The sequence below is a fragment of the Meriones unguiculatus genome, chromosome 9 (genome assembly GCF_030254825.1).
Source record: "Meriones unguiculatus strain TT.TT164.6M chromosome 9, Bangor_MerUng_6.1, whole genome shotgun sequence".
In the NCBI taxonomy this organism is placed as follows: Eukaryota; Metazoa; Chordata; class Mammalia; order Rodentia; family Muridae; genus Meriones; species Meriones unguiculatus.
Genome location: NC_083357.1, coordinates 104,966,266 through 104,982,450, shown reverse-complemented (window position 1 = coordinate 104,982,450; position 16,185 = coordinate 104,966,266).

Here is a 16,185-nt window from a genome sequence, read left to right as displayed (position 1 = left end):
TTATCCTGTATTATATGGTTAAAATCCACTTATGAGTGATTACATACCACAAGTGTCTTTCTGGGTCTGGGTTTCCTCACACAGGATGATCTTTTCTAGTTCTATCCATTTGCCTGCAAATTCCATGTATTCCTGTGTTTCATGTTTTCAATAGCTGAGCAGCATTCCATTATGCACAACAATTTCTTCATTCTTTGGCTGAAAAACATCTAAGTTGTTTCCAGATTCTGGCTATTATAAATAAAGCTGCTATGAACATAGTTGAACAGTTGTCCTTGTTTTAACATCTTTTGGGTCTGTACCTAGAAGTGGTATAGCTTGGTCTTGTGGTAGAGCTATTCCCATTTTTTTCTGAGAGAGTGCCAGATTGATTTTCAGAGTGGTTGCAATAGTTTGCACTCCCATCAGTAATGGAGGAGTGTTTCCCTTTCTCCAACATCCTTGCTAGCATGTGCTGTCACTTGGGGTTTTTATCTTAGCCCGTCTAATGTGTATAATATGGAATCTCAGAATTGCTTTGATTTGTGTTTCCCTGATGACTAAAGAGGCTGAGCATTTCCTTAAGTGAGTTTGACAAACTCAAATACAAGTGGATCAAAGACTTCAACATAAAATCATAAACACTAAATTTATTAGGAGAGAAAGTGCTTGAATAGGCTTGAACTCATTGGCACAGTAGACAACTTCCTCCACAGAACACCACAGATCAGGGTCTCAGGTCAACAATTAATAAATGGGACCTCATGAAATTGAAAAGCTTTTGTGGAAAAGGACATTGCCAATAGAACAAAACTATATCCTACAGACTGTAAAAAGATCTTCACCAACCCTACATTTGACAAAAGGCTAATATCTAAAATATGTTAAAAAAATTCAAGAAATTAAACATAAAAAACATACAATCTAATTAAAAAACAGGGTACAGAGCTAAAAAGAGAATTTTCAAAAGAGGAATATCAAAATTTCAGAAATTTTTAATGTCTTAAAATGTTTTTTTTAGCAAATGATAAAATAAAAAAATTATAGGATAGATTCACTAAAAGATAATAGCCATTAAAAATGAGCTGTTAATTTTTAGAAATTGATGAATCATACCATAAGGGAAAATATCAATGCCCCAAAACATAAATATGTTTTTCATATACAGAAATAATATAGATTTAAAAAATAATAACACAGTTCAAAATAGTAGGGAGACTATTTGACTTGAGAAATATGGAGAAGAGAAAAGAAAGAAGGGTAGCAAGAAAAATATGAACATGATTAACGCACAAGGTAAAGACAAAAGAGAGTGTCATGGTTAATCTTACCACTTTTGCACAGTTAATATTGGCTAGGAAGACATAAATTAACAATAACAGAATATTTATTAAAAGAATATTCTCAATCAAGTAATTGGGGCAAATTAGAACAACAACAAAGAATAAGGTCTCTTGATGACCGAGTTACATTGAATTGAATTATCTACCATCGTGGCTGAATGGCTCCATCTTACAAAAAAGAAGAGAGATTAAATGCTTTCAACAAGTTGTGCCCAGTGTTATGTTGTGCCCTAAGTTTCATTTCTCATTGCTGAGACAAAATCCTTGAACACACAGAGTTTTAGAAAGGAAGCCCTATTTTGTCTCACAGTTCTAGTATACTGTTCATTACCGGCTATTCAAGGAGACCACACCTGGAAGCAGTGATTTACTTTGCATGCACCACAAGAAAGAAAAGAATAATGATTACTGGCTCTTTTCTGCTTTTCTTCTATCCCTGAAGTCTAGGACCCCAGCCTATGGAACTGTGCCACCAACTCCTAGGGTGTATCTTTCCACCTTAATTAAGATAAACGATATAATTCATCACTATCGCAGACAGAGGCTGACTTAATCTGACTTAATCTCTACCAGGTGTGCCTGGAGGCTTGCCATCTAGACAATTCTTTGTCCCGCTAGATTGATGAGAACCAATATAAATGATCACGTACACAACAGCGGTATGAAAAACAACTGTAAAGCAAAATTTGAAATATATTATGTTTGAAGACTAGGAGAGAGGTTTTGAGGAGGAAGAGGGAGGGAGGCTTGGACCAGTGGGAGACCAGGGAGAGGACTACAATTAGGATACAAAGAGAATAACTATAAATAATAATAATTAAAAAAATTCCCATCAATTATCTTGTTCTAAACAGATTTTTCTTCTTAAATATAATAAATAATTAGATAGGTAGATAGATAGATAGATAGATAGATAGATAGATAGATAGATAGATAGATAAATAGATAGATAGATAGATGGATGGATGGATGGACGGACGAACGGACAGACAGACAGACAGACAGACAGATAGATAGATAGATAGATAGATAGATAAAGAGGGTATGACAGCACCTAGGTCTGGTTGAGGAGACTGGGTTTATTGTAAATATGAGGGAGACTTTAGCCAGAGGTATCTATAAGAACAGGGTTACTAAAAGGGAATGGGGCAGAGAAAAAATAAAAAAAAATATTTTTCATAAGTAACATGTAATTGTAATATGCAGCATTTATTCATTTATTTTTGCAGTTATACTTCAATGGAAATATTCCTCCCTTACCACTATGCAGTATAATCCCTCCCATTTTACTTCAAATTGAAGGCCTTTTTCAACTAATTGTTCATGCACTTATGCACATATATATACATAAATATTCCTAAATGTGATCCATCTGGTGAGTTGACCTTATATTAACTGCATATGCATATTTACAGGGTTAACCATTTGGTAGAGGACAAAGAACCTGGAGGAAATCACATTTCCTGATCTCAGCATCTCTCAGCTGTTTATTGTGTAGGAAAGAGGTCTCACAATCTTTTTCACATACGATTTAATATACATATTCGTGTCCATTTTCAGTTCTAGGTTGGGCACTCATGTTGATGAGACAATATCAGTGTGGTCTCTGATGTTACTAGAAAACACATTTTCACACCAATCTTCCTGAACATCTGACTTTTACACTCTTTCTGACCCCTCTTCCATAATGTTCCTTGGGCAGTAGGTATGGCAGTATTGTGCAGGTGGATCCATTCATGATAGCCTTCACAACTAAAGAATTCTTAGTTTCAATTTGTCATATGATAAAGTTTGTTATGTCTATCCACATAAGTAAAATTCTTAGGGCCCTCAGTAATTAGCAGTGTGCAGAGCATTCTAAGAGGAGAAAGCTGACAAAGCATAAGAAACAGAGACATACACGTTACTTTCCTTCTGATGAACTATCACTTGTTCCTAATTTTTTTCTGAGTCTTGATGGGTTTCCATCACACATGGTAGGACTGCATCCACAGAGCACTGTAAGCATGAATGGATTATTGTGGACTTCTTAAGCAGTGCTATGATCATGAGCTCTCTGACAACCCGAAATGCACAGATGTTACCTTTTAAAAAAAATAGCACATCTGCATGCTATTAATTCCCTACTTTAAATCTAATTTCTCTCTCATTTCCAGAGATCTCTGTTTTCATTGATTCTGTAACTGTAAAGACGGAAAACAACCCCCCCTTTTTTTCTGTAGTCAGGTATGGTTGGATAATTCAAAAGCTAATTATTTGAGGAAGAACCTTGTTTTAGACATGCTAGGGTTCAGTTACACAAAGTTTGTTTTTTGTTTTTTGTTTTTTTGTTTTTTTTTTTAATCATAGCATTGGCGATTATATCATAAAACTACAGTCTACTACACACTAACCAGAGCCAGGCTAAGTGGCACACACCTGTAATCTTAGCATTCAGGGAAGCAAAGACAGGGGAATCTCTGTGAGTTCGAGGACAGCCTGATCTCCAAAGTGAGTCCAGGACAGTGAAGGCTACACAGAGAAATACGCTCATAAAAACAAAACAAAACAAAACAAAAAAACCAATAAAAAATAGAATATTGTAATTCTCAGCCACCTGTTCTTCTATTTTACATACCCCAAACTTAGGGCTTTTGTAACTATAAAGAATTCCTTTAATTGTTGTTAATTGTACTGATCTGTGCAGTAATGTTATTGAAAAAACTGAATTATAAGCTTTTATTTATTAAGGTATTTTTTAAACATATTGTTAGTGTTTTTTTATTATGTCATGCATTAAAATTATAGATGATTACTTGCAGTAAAATAAGGGATACATGTTTAAAAGCAGCGTTTTTTTATTTAGAATATGCATGTGCATGTGTGTGGTGTGCAAATATATTCACTTCCAAAATACATATTGGAAATGAATAATTGGACCAGGGGATAAAATGACGAGAGAAAAAGACTTCATGGAGTATCCAGGCTCATTTATAGTAATGCTATGTGCATAAAGAACTTCTTAAAATGATCCACAAAGCAAATGATATTTCAATAGTAAATATCACAGAGACCAAAGGAAATATAAATTTAATTCAGAATTGTTCACTAAAGGTCAGTAGGAAGTAGGCAGGGAAAAAACGCACAACATCAAAGGACAGGAATTCTCCATAATTTCCTCATCAGAAAGGTCAAACAAAGTTATTTCCCTATTGTTTAAACACGTGAGCACAAGAGCGCATGCACACCCCCACACGGCCACCTTACACCTTTTCCTTAAATATTGAAGGTAATTTAAAAGGACAGAAAGCTTTGAAGTCACTCTTCTTTTTAGCTGAGTAAAGCCCCTAGGATTCTACTTTACTTCACCAGTATAATAAAGATGCACAGGAAATAAACAATTCAACAAGACAATGGAGTTGAGATTTTGTTATACCCTCTTTGATACAGAAAATGTCTCCTCTCACTTGTCTACCTCAATCCTTTAACCAGGTATTTAGAAATCATTTGGAAACCCCGGGGTGCTCACTTTATCTTTCAACGTGTTTCTGAGTCTCAGACATCTTTTTTAAGTATTTAAAACTGAAGGAAGATTGTACAACACAAACAAAAGTTTAAGATTCAGATCTGCCATGGATATCACAAATCTATCTGCAAATGAACAAGAACCCAATTTGTCAGGGAATTCTTCCTTTCCTTCTGGTTGTTCTTACACGATACAAAGAGTCTCACAAATCAATGACTTTAAATTACCCAACTAAAAATATTGTAAGTATAAGTGAGAATATACCATGTATGTGTTTCTCCATCTGGTATACCTCACTCAGAATGATCTTTTCTAGATCCCATCATTTGCCTGCAAATTTCATGATTTCCTCATTTTTTATTGCTGAGTAGTATTCCATTGTGTAAAAGTACCACAATTTCTGTATCCATTCCTCTGTTGATGGACATCTGGGTTGTTTCCAGGTTCTGGCTATTACAAATAAAGCTGCTACAAACATGGTTGAGCAAATGTCCTTGGTGTGTACTTGAGCAAATTTTGGGTATAGGACTAGGAGTGGTATAGCTTGGTCTTGAGGTAGTACAATTCCTAATTGTCTGAGAAAGTGCCAGATTGATTTTCAAAGTGTTTGTACCAGTATACATTCCTACCAGCAATAGAGGAGGGTTCCCCTTTCTCCACAACCTCTCCAACATGTGTTGTCATATAAAGATATAAACATAATGAAATCTATACACCTAAAGAAGATAAAAAAGAAAGAAGACCTGGGGTAAGATGATCAATCATCACTTAGAAAGACAAATGGGATAGACATTGGTTTTAGGAGAAAACAAGTAACAGGACAGGAGCCTACTCCAGAGGGCCTCTGAAAGACTCTACCTAGCAGTGTATCAAAGCAATACTAAGACTCATAACCGAACCTTCAGCAGAATGCAGGGAATCATATGAAAGAAGGGGGAGTTAGTGCAGAATTCTACCAGAATTTTACCAGCTCAAACATAGTGGCATGGTCTACCTTTGGAACAAACTATGCAGCAAAATCAGTTGAAATCTTATTGAAATATAATAAAACTTTTGAAGATTGGAACGCAGATAAAAATAGTAGTAAACATTGAGAAAAATAGTATAACCATTTATTAACTGATGTTCTGTTCAGAAAGTTGTCTCCTGTGCCAATGAGTTCATGGTTGATCCCCACTGTCTCTTCAAATAGTTTAAGAAATTCAGTGATACTGTCTTTCTCTGTGGCCTGGTAAGGCTGTTCCCCCTTACCAGGAGGAGGTGATCAAAGAGCCAGCCACTGAGTGCATGTCAGAGATAGCCTCTGTCCCTTACTGGGACACCCACTTGGACACTGAGCTGCTATGGGCTACATCTGTGCAGGGGTTCTAGGTTGACTCCATGCTAGTCCTTGGTTGGAGTATCAGTCTCAGAAAAGAACCCTTTGCTCAGATTTTTTAGTTCTTTTCATCTCTTTGTGGAACACCTGTCCCCTCCATGTCTTTCATCTCCCCTTCTTTCATAAGATTCCCTGCACTCTGCCCAAAGTTTGGCTATGAGTCTCAGCACCTGTTTTAATACCCTGCTGGGTAGAGTCTTTCAGAGGCTATCTGTTGTAGGCTTCTGTCTAGCCAGTCCTGATGATATCTGATAAGCTGGTTTCAGTTGGAAGGGGAAGAGGAGCTCCCCTATCAGTGGACTTGGGGAAGGACATGGGAGAAGAGGAAGAGAGAGTGGGATTGTGTAGGGACAAGGGATGGGTCTACAGCTTGGATACAAAGTGAATAAATTGTAGTTAATAAAATATAAATACATTTAAGAAAATAAATTTAGTAACATATCAATATGTAAATATGAGACAATGTAAGTGTTCGCATAAAAACAGTAAAGTTAAAAATTAGGAAAAAGAAAGAGAATAAGATTTAATAACATTAAATGAAGTAATAGGACATATTAAATTTTAGAATGAGGAGCATTTTTTGACCCTCATTATGAGAAAGCTTTTAGTTGAATATTGAGTTCAGAAGACTGTTTGCAGGGGGTTGAATAGTGAATGAGAGAATCAAATGTGGACAAAGAGAGTAAAAGTTATTTTTTGAGAATCGTGTAGATAAAATAGAAGAGAGCATCTTTGAAGTGGTTTAAGAACGAGAGGTTTGTGCCAGAGTATCAAAGCCATTTTTATCTTATGCCTAAAGAACTTTTTCAAGTATATTTAATAGTCTGCATATTGGTGTAAGTTGAATCACAGTAAGGATTATTCTTTGTGTTAGAAAAAGCAGCCTTTGATAATACCCCTTTACTCCTGTGATTTTTATTCATGGTTAAAATGGATCCGAATATTTTGTATTCTATATATTCAATTGGGGATGAATTATTACATGTAGAATATTTGGAATTGTTTATTTTAATAAAAACAAATGGGTCTGTCAGTATCATAATAATTTTTGCTGTCATTGTTTTGCTTTGTTTTGTTTTTTGAGACAGGATTATTCTGTGTAACAGCCATGGCTCTTCTAGACCTTGCTTTGTAGACATGGCTGTCTTCAAAATCACAGAGATCTGTCTTCCCCTCCTGCCTAAGTGCTGGGATTAAAAGTGTGTGTCACCCACTCAAGCTCATAATCAGTTTTGAAACTGATTTTTGTTTGACTCTATGAAATATGAATGATGTTTCCATATCTCTTTCTCTCTCAAAAGTATTGGCATTGGATTTGGAAAATAGCTACTGATACACAGAGATATAGCAATGACACTGAAAATGTACAGCATTGGTGTCTAAGTGAGTGATGATGTGTGTGTATCACTTGTATCTGTGAAAATACTTTCTTTTTCTTGACTGCTACAAATTTAGCAACTGTCCACTATATACTCCCTAATCAGCTTTGATAACCGATGTATCTGAAACAGGTCGAACTGACCTCCAAGTTTCTGAATTTCTGTATGTGTTTATTTCTGAAAAATAAAAAGAGAATGGAAATATGCAAAAGTGTACTCAGGAGGAAAAATGCTCTTGATTTCTGTCAGGTTGTTACAGTTAAGAATGAGTAACCAATGCCATATGCACACATCTAGAAGGTACCTTCTTCAACCATTCAGTTTTCACTCAATCCAATTAGTAATGTATTCCAACAACGGCTGGTTTATAATATATTTTTATTAATTATTATCATTTATTCACCTTGTATCCTGGCAGGGGCCCTCTCCCTCATCTCTTCCCAATCCCACTCTCCCTAACTCATCTCCATCCATGTCTCTCCTCTAGTCCACTAATAGGGGAGGTCCTCCTCCCTGTCTTTCTGACTCTAGCCTAACAGGTCTCATCAGGACTGGTTCCATTGTTTTCTTCTGTAGACTGGCAAGGCTGCACCCCCCAGGAGGAGGTGTTCAAAGGGCTTGCCACTGAGTTCATGCTAGAGACAGCCCCTGATCCCCTTACTACTTGAAACTGAGTCTTTGGGCTACATCTGAGCAGGGGTTTTAGGTCCTCTCTATGCCTTGTCCTTGGTTGGGATCAGTCTCTGCAGGGACCCCGGGGCTCAGTATTTTAGGTTCTATTAGTCTCATTTGGTTTTCTTGTCCCCTCCAGGTTTTTCTATCTCCCCCTTCTTCCACAAGATTCCCTGCACTCTGCCCAAAGTTTGGCTATGAGTCTCAGCTTCTGCTTCGACATCTCTATCAGTGGAGTCTTTTGGAGGCTGTTTTATGCAGTTGAGTAAACTTATAGTCAGAAGAGTAAATAACCTTCTAGAAGATCCCTATCTAGCAAAATAAATGAATAAGTCAGAAGTCTGTTTTTTTTCTCTTGCATCAGCTTTTCTTAAGTGTTTATGTTAATATTTTTCTAATTAAATTTTTTTTTCAGGCTGAAATTTAACACATAATGAAAACTGTGTCTTTTATGAACACAAAAATAAAGAAAATTCAAAAATATAGGAAAATTAAAACGTTTCATGATTAAGTTGCTATGAGCAAAGTTAATGTATAACATCACATTTGATTGACATTAGAAGCTACTTGAAAGTGTGAAAAATATAGGTTATGAAGTCAAGATATGGGCTGCATGACTTGGATTTCATGTTGACAGTAGTAGTGATCTTGCTTCAACACCCAGCCTCTTTACACAATGATATGTTGCCACTCTATTTAAGAGGAAAACACTTTCAATAGCAAAAACTGTAAAGGATATGTACCTCACTAATCAAGAAGAAATACTAAAAGCAATAAATCCGCCATGTCATTTATTCTAAATAGCAGAACGCTCTATAGTGACACCCTACATGACATTCTAAAAGCTACAATCTCTGCAAAAACCTTTACAATGTACACGATGCAAGTACAACATTTTATACCAATTATTTCATTAACGGCATTGCTCTTATATGTCGGACAGGTTTTCTTTTGTGAGTGCACAAAGATGCAGATCCCTTGTGGTAATAATAGAAGCAGTGTATGAATAGACCTTTATGTACCAGTAGTTTTGAAAGTGTTAGCAAATAAGAGGCAAATGAGAAAGTGACATTAATGTCAGATTATTGTGTGAAGCATAAAGAAAGATTCTGGAATCATTTAATATCACTATATTTCCTGTCAAAGTAAAATGGGAAGCTGGGATTCAATCTATTTTTTATATAAATTGTAAAACAGTAAATACAATTCTGACCTTTCCAGTTTTACTGTGTAGAGATTATAGAGGATTTAGTTGTAAGATACAACTTACACAACCTTTTCATCTATAATGCTAAGGTAGAGGCAAGGCAATATTTAAAGGCAAAATCCACAGAGAAATCCACTTCTCTTAGGAAGTGGTCAATTCTTAAAATAGGAAGTAACTGCTTGACACCAAATGCACTTCCTTCCTGCTAATGCTCCACTGATGAACACATGGCTTTTTGAAATATGTCATATATAGCCATTTTGGCATGTGAATGAAGGTGTCATGGAGATTAATTAATTTTGACAAATAGATATAGTAACAAGAAATTCTGATCAAGTCAATGACCAACATTGAGTGCATGATAGCATGATGTGTCATTTTTTCCCTAAAGCTTGGGAAATGTGATACTTACAAGAATCTGATGAATGATTCATATCTTAAGATTCATATCTTAAAATTTTTCAGATGTACAAAACAAAGGTTATTTAAAGCAAGTTTCTTGAAAATAGAGTAAAAGCAATTTCAAATAGTATTAATTTCTAAGTCATTATTTATTTTCTACAAAACCCACTGTATAAAAATTTAAACTAAAGCTGTATTTCTATTAAAATTAGGACTATGTTATATAAATTTAAATTTAATTTGTATTTTTGCTATATAATATACACAGAAACAGAATCTGGCAGACATACACATGTATGCATCACACCTCACACAGGGTCAGACAAACACATAAACACTAGGGCTTTCATAGATACAGTTGGTATTATTATTTTATTATAGTTTTAAGAAGTTCCATCTTTTTATAATATAACTTGTAAGGTATTTAATCTGAAAATGTTTTCTAGAGAGAAGAGAAATCATATTTTTTTTGGAAATTCACTTGTAAGTTCAGTCATTGGACATTCAAATCTACTTCTTCAGATCTATAAGCTACTGCATAATGACCAGATTTTTCAAGCAATATTTCTACTACTTAATCTTTAGAAAGAAACACATTACAATGGAAGTTTCTAGTCAACATTAAAAATAATGGTGGTGAATTTTATAGCCATCGATTCTAATAGATAGTAAGAATTTTGAATACAAACGCCCTCTTTCCTATGTGCTTATTATATAAAAAAAAATGTGACACTTGCAATTTATCTTTTAAGTACTTTTTAATTTACACACAAGCAATTCTTATTTCAACAAATCTCAAGTTTTAATGAATCTATTGAAAACATTATTCTTCCCCTCCCTCATCTTCTATTCCAACAACTGCTTTATTAATAACTTCTGGAGAGGGAAATATTTTAGAAAAAAGAGGGGGGACTTTTCTTTTCTTTTTTTCAGAGAAAACTGCTTCCACACTAAATTTGGTAGCATTTTTTTTTAAAAGAAGATAGAAATCAAAACTGAATAATGCCAAGGCAGATGATTGCCATTTTTATATTATTTTTTGATGCTAATTAAGTAGTGTGTACATTTTACAAAAACGTATAAAGGCCAATTTATCTGCATATCTTTTAAATATCATTTTCTTTTCACCATTTTATGACATAGACCATATCATCTTTTGTAAACATCAAATGAAAACAGTATGGCTTTTCAAATATGTAATACATGTTTAAAAAATTAGTAACAAATTCAACAAAAATGGATTATTTTTCTAAATTAAATATAAAAATAACCATAGGTAATCTTATTACTGTAATCTATCCTATAATATTATATATAAATAAGTTTTGTGCAGTAAAAGCAAAATGAATCCAAAGTCAAGATGATAATACCTACTCAAGAAACTACATAAGAAGAAAAACTTCGGCCATGCATTTTAGCACCAGTACACAACACATCCGTTCTCTAGAAGGCATATATGTCTAGATTTTGAAAATCTATTTAACGTTCCTGCATTTTACCAGAAATACCCTTGTCTTTCCAGTAAGGCAAATCTACACGAAGAAGTACATTCCAAACAAACATTTTCATCCAGAAACTCTCTGCAACAAATCCTTTGGCAGCAATGATGTACCGTATCAGCCGTTTCAGCGTTTTTATACATCCTCCAGACACTTTTGAGGATTAGGCCAGGAATCATTCGCATATTACACTCTAAACTTCAAGTTCATGACATTTAAAAACAGAGGCAGCTAGCCCGGAGGAGTCAGCTAAACTTCCAATCTTTCTGTTAGTGTCAACGCTGTGAAGTCAGCTGCACAGAAGGTGCTATGGAGCTTCTGTGCTCCTCTGTCTGAAATTATTATTGGTGAGACATGCTCCTTATAGACAAGGAGTTAGTTTTCTGTGATCAAGGAGGATTTTCCCCAAAAGTTGACATATATAATCAATAGTCATTCACTCAAAATGGAGAAAAATGTGCTCCTAAAGATAATATTTTAAGCAAAACCAAAAACAAACAAGCAAACAAAAACCAATGAGGAGAAGAAAATAAACACCCAGGTACTCAATGAAACAAGCGTTCTGTCAAAATCCACATGCACATCTATACATGTGCATCTATGCAGTTTCATTTGAATAGTTCTTCTTTCTCAAAAAATTTAAATTTGCATTTACTGTGTGCCTTCATTATGTGTGTGGGTGTGGGTATGTCTTTGCTTATTATATGTGTGCACATCAACAAAGAATGGATTGCCAAAGTACTGTTTTCCTGATTTTGCTCTTTTCTTCCACCATGTGGCTCGGCAGGATTGAAATCATCAGGCTAGCCTTTACACGGAGCTACGCCTCAGGCTCCATTTATCCTGTCTCTTACTGAATGAATATATATATATATATATATATATATATATTTCTTTTTAGAACATTTTTCATCCTCCTCCTCAATATTATTATTTACAATTTAATCACTGTGTATCCCAGTTGTAGACCCCTCCTTCATTTCCTGGTCACACTCTCCCACCCTCTTCCTCCTGCATCCCTCTTCCTTAGTCCACTGATAGGGGAGGTCCTTCTCCCCCACTGTCTGACCCTAGCCTATCAGGTCCTATCAGGACTGCCTGGATCCTCTTTTTCTGTGGGCTGGCTAAGTGGCCCCACTAGGGAGATGTGATCAAGGAGCAAGCAACGAGTTCATGTCAGAGACTTTTTTCTTTTCCTCTTAATAGGGAACCCACATGGAGCCTGAGCTCTCTGTGGGTTACATCTCTGGAGGGGTTCTAGGTCCTCTCTCTGCATGGTCTTTGGTTGATGTATCAGTCTCTGCAGCTCACCCTGCCTTTTTATTTCTGGATAATTTTTTTTCATTAATTTTTATTTTTTATATTAATTACCTTGTATTCACTTTGCCTCCCAGCTCTAGGCCCTGCCCTCATTCCCTCCCAATCCCACCCTCCTTCCCTCTTCCCCTCCCTGCCCCTGTCTAAGTCCACTGATAGGGGAAGTCCTCCTCCCCTTCCATCTGAACCTAGTTTATCAGGTCTCATCAGGACTCGCTGTACTGTCCTCCTGTGTATCCTGGCTAGGATGCTCCTCTCTCGGAGAAAGGGGGTCAAAGAGCCAGCCACTGAGTTCCCCTTACTAGGGTACCCACTTGTATACTGAGCTACCATGGGCTACATCTGAGCAAGGGTTCTAAATTATATCCATGTATGGTCGTTGGTTGGAGAATCAGTTTCTGAAAAGACTCCTGTGTCCAGCTGTATTTTGTCCTTGTGGTGCTCCTGTCTTCTCCAGGTCTTAATACCTTCTTCTTTCATATGATTCCCTGCACTCTGCCCAAGGTTTGGTTATGAATTTCATCATCTGCTTTGATACACTGCTAGGGAAAGTCTTTCAGAGGCCCTCTTCAGTAGGCTCCTGCTCTGGTTCTTGTTTTCTCCTAATTCCAATGTCCATCCCATTTGTCTTTCTAAATGAGGGTTGATCATATTACTCTGGGACCTCCTTCTTGTTTAGCTTCTTTGGGTGTACAGATTTTAGTATGTTTATCCTATCTTTTAGATCTAGTATCCACATATGTATATACTGTGTGTGTCTTTCTGCTTCTGGGATATCTCACTCAGGATAATCTTTTCTAGATCTCACCATTTGCCTGCAAATTCCATGATTTCCTTGTTTTTAATTGCTGAGTACTATTCCATTATGTAAAAGTACCACAATTTCTGTATTCATTCTTCAACTGAGGGGCATCTGGGTTGTTTCAAGGTTTTGGCTATTACAAATAAAGCTGCTACAAACATGACTGAGCAAATGTCTTTGTTGTGTATTTGAGCATATTATGGATATATGCCTAGGAGTGGTATAGCTGGACCTTGAAGTACTATTCCTAAATTTCTGAGAAAGCAACAGATCGATTTCCAAAGAGGTTGTGCAAGTTTACATTCCCACCATCAATGGAGGAGAGTTTCCCTTTATTCACGACCTCTCCAGCATGTGTTGTCCCTTGAGTTTTTGATCTTAGTGATTTTGGTGGGTGTAAGGTGAAATCTCGGGGTAGTTTTGATTTGCATCTCCATGACAGCCAAGAATGTTGAACATTTTTTAAGTGTTTCTCTGCCATTCTATATTCCTCTTCAGAGAATTCTCTGTTTAGTTCCATACCCCATTTTTAAATCGGATTATTTGAGTTGTTGTCTTTTACCTTCTTTAGTTCTTTATATATTCTGGATATTACCCCTTTTTCGGATATAGGGTTGGTGAAAATTGTTTCTCAGTCTGTAGGCTGTTGTTTTGTTCTGACGACAGTGTCTTTTGCTTTACTGAAGCTTTTCAGTTTCATGAGGTCCCATTTATTGTTGATGTTAGAGCCTTGCTTTTGGAGTTCTGTTCTGGAAGTTGTCTCCTGTGTCAATGAGTTCTAGGCTCTTCCCCTCTTTTTCTTCTAATCGATTTAGTTTGTCTGGTTTTATGTTGAGGTCTTTGATCCACTTGGACTTTAGTTTTGTGCAGGGTGATAAATATGGATCCATTTTTATTTTTCTGTATGTAGACATCCAGTTGTAACAACACCATATTTTGAAGGTGCTGTCTTTTTTACATTGAATGGTTTTGGATTCTTTGTAAAAAATCAAGTATCCGAACATCTGTACAAAGTCCCAATTTATTTCTAATATCAGAGATCAGACCTCTACTCTTGCCTGATGCGTCTAAAACAAAAAGGGGGAACTGTAGAGAGCTGCGGAATGCTATGCCTTAAAGATGGAGCTGGTTTCCGCCTTCCACCTTCCCGATGGTGAGTGCTCTCTGTCACGAACAACTCCACATTTGGCTAAGGCCGAGGATCTGGCTTGCTTCCATGTATGTGGACCTATCTGCATTGCCCCCGTGGCACGCCTGGGTTGGCTACCCAGAGGCTATTTAAGCTGTGGGCTGGCTTTCCCCGGGGTCCGAGGATTGTTCAATGTTCCTGAATAAACTGCATTGAAAAAAAAAAATCAAGTATCCATAAATGTGTGTTTTTTTTCTGGGTCTTCTGTTCCATTGATCCACCATTCTCTTTCTATGCCTATACCATGCTGTTTTTATTACTATTGCTCTATAGTACAGCTTGAGATCAGGGATGGAGATACCTCCAGATGATCTGTTGTTGTACAGGACTGTTTTGGAAATTCTGGGTTTGTTTGTTTGTTTGTTTTTCCATACGAAGTTGAGAATTGGTCCCACTAGGGAGATGTGATCAAGGAACAGACAAAGGAGTTCATGTCAAAGACTGTTTCTTTTCTGCTTAATAGGGAACCCACATGGAGACTGAGCTGTCTGTGGGCTACATCTGTGCAGAGGTTCTAGGTCCTCTCTCTGCTTGGTCTTTGGTTGATGCATCAGTCTCTGTAGCTCCCCCTACTTTTTTTTGGGGGGAGGGGCTTTGTTTAGCCTCCTAGTGTTGCTCCTGTCAACTACAGGTTCTTTAATCTCTCCCTTCTTCATAAGTGATATTCAATACTTTTAGTCACATAAAAGTCCATGACACCACAAAAATATAAGAGAACACTAACATGATATGAAAACATACTAAGTTCTTCTATCTTAGTCGAAAGAATGTCAACCTACCATATTTACAAGACGATGTCTCAGCAAAGGATATGAGGTGTATTTTACTGGAAATAGTTTCTGACTTTTTTCAAGATTTTGATGGATTTTTATTATGTAAAAATATAAAATTGCATGTCAAATTAATACATTAATTTAAATTTTTTAAAACAATTTGAAACATATCCATATCTACCAAGTCATATGCAGTACTTAAATAAAAATAAATACTTCAACTGTTCCTTAGGTTTGATATTATAGTTTCATATAGTGAGTAAAAATAATATGGTTAGTTTTATTTCTCTATATTTTATAATGGCTATGCTTAATAAATACTCTGAAGGAAGAGAATGAGATTTTGCTTATAAAATAAGTTTTGCAAATTTATATGAAATCATTATAAAAATAATCCGTAGTAAAATGGTCCACAAGTGGTTTTTAACAAAAAGAAGTAACATCATTGAAAGTTTCCACTTTGGCATATGTTTTCTTTTATGATGAACATGAATTGCTTGGAATTCTGTAGTGTAAGGATTTATTAATGGCAAGAGACCTTGTTGTGAGAGAAATTGTGGGCTAATGTAAAATCTGGTTAAAACGACCCAAAAGTTTGATAAACGTGATGACTCATGGCCACCCATCTAAACTTAATTCTCAGGGACCCTTTCTTGTCCATTAGCGTTCTTATACTATTTCTGCTAAGTTTTGACAAGCTTCTAAGTAATTTGAATTCCTTGGTATTCCATGTTTTGCTG